Below are 1,039 nucleotides of genomic sequence, written 5' to 3' on the forward strand. Positions count from 1 at the left end.
TGACAGCAAAAGAGTGAAAACAACATAAATGCCCAATATTAGGAAACTAGTCAAGCAAATCAGGGTGTGTTAATGCCAGGTGTAATAGTGTTGATCAGTATTTGTTAGCATGAAAGAGTATTGACAATTACTCTTTGACTGTTGAGTTTTACTGTTTTACTTAACAGTAAAAAAAAAAGTAGGTTTTAAAATATTCTGAAATCATCCCATTTTGTGATTTTTAAAAGTTTGTAAATATATCTATGAAATCATTATGGCTATTTTTAGGCAATAAGATTTTAGATTGGCCTTACCCATCTTCCTTATGCATTAACATTAACAAATACATAACATTAACAAATCTTTATACAAGTGTGCATCATTTGTTTAATGAGAAAAATTTACACACATTAAAATTATAATTGCAAATAATTATGATATATATATATCATAACAGGAGTAAAATCAGGTCCCAGCAATCAAGAGGATTGCTAAGCTCTAGAAATGGGCACCCTATGTATTGAAATAATAGACTGAAATTCTCTTCTGAGCCTGCGCAATATAATCTATTCGATTGGGTACTTGTTAAATATATATATATTCATAAATATATATTTTTTTTTTCAGTGCTCCCCGGAAAATGTACAGCAGCAAAAAATCTTTACATGAAACTTATATTGGCATGTAACATAGCTGAGCCTTGGGCCTCCTCCAGACCCATGGAATTCATGCAAGGTTTCCCTCATCCCAGGCCATGAGGCTGGGCTTGGGCCCAGACTTTCCCCAAAGGTACATCCTTTGGTAGCTGAGCTTTATATTTTAAGTTCGATAAACTCAGCGGGTTTGAATCATCATAAGAAATTGGGGTTATGAACTGTCTTGCATCTATCATCTCATACCTGGTGTTCCAGCCAGATTGAAATTCACACCATTGGCATGTACTGCACTTGCCGTGCATTTGTTTATGCTGGGCCTTCCACCTGGAAGACGCTTCCCCCTCACTCCTTCTCCCAGTACCAGTTGGCTTACCTCTAAAGGCCTCATTTAAATGCTTCCTACC

Source organism: Galeopterus variegatus, unplaced genomic scaffold (genome assembly GCF_000696425.1).
Source record: "Galeopterus variegatus unplaced genomic scaffold, G_variegatus-3.0.2 Scaffold2053, whole genome shotgun sequence".
Lineage (NCBI taxonomy): Eukaryota > Metazoa > Chordata > Mammalia > Dermoptera > Cynocephalidae > Galeopterus > Galeopterus variegatus.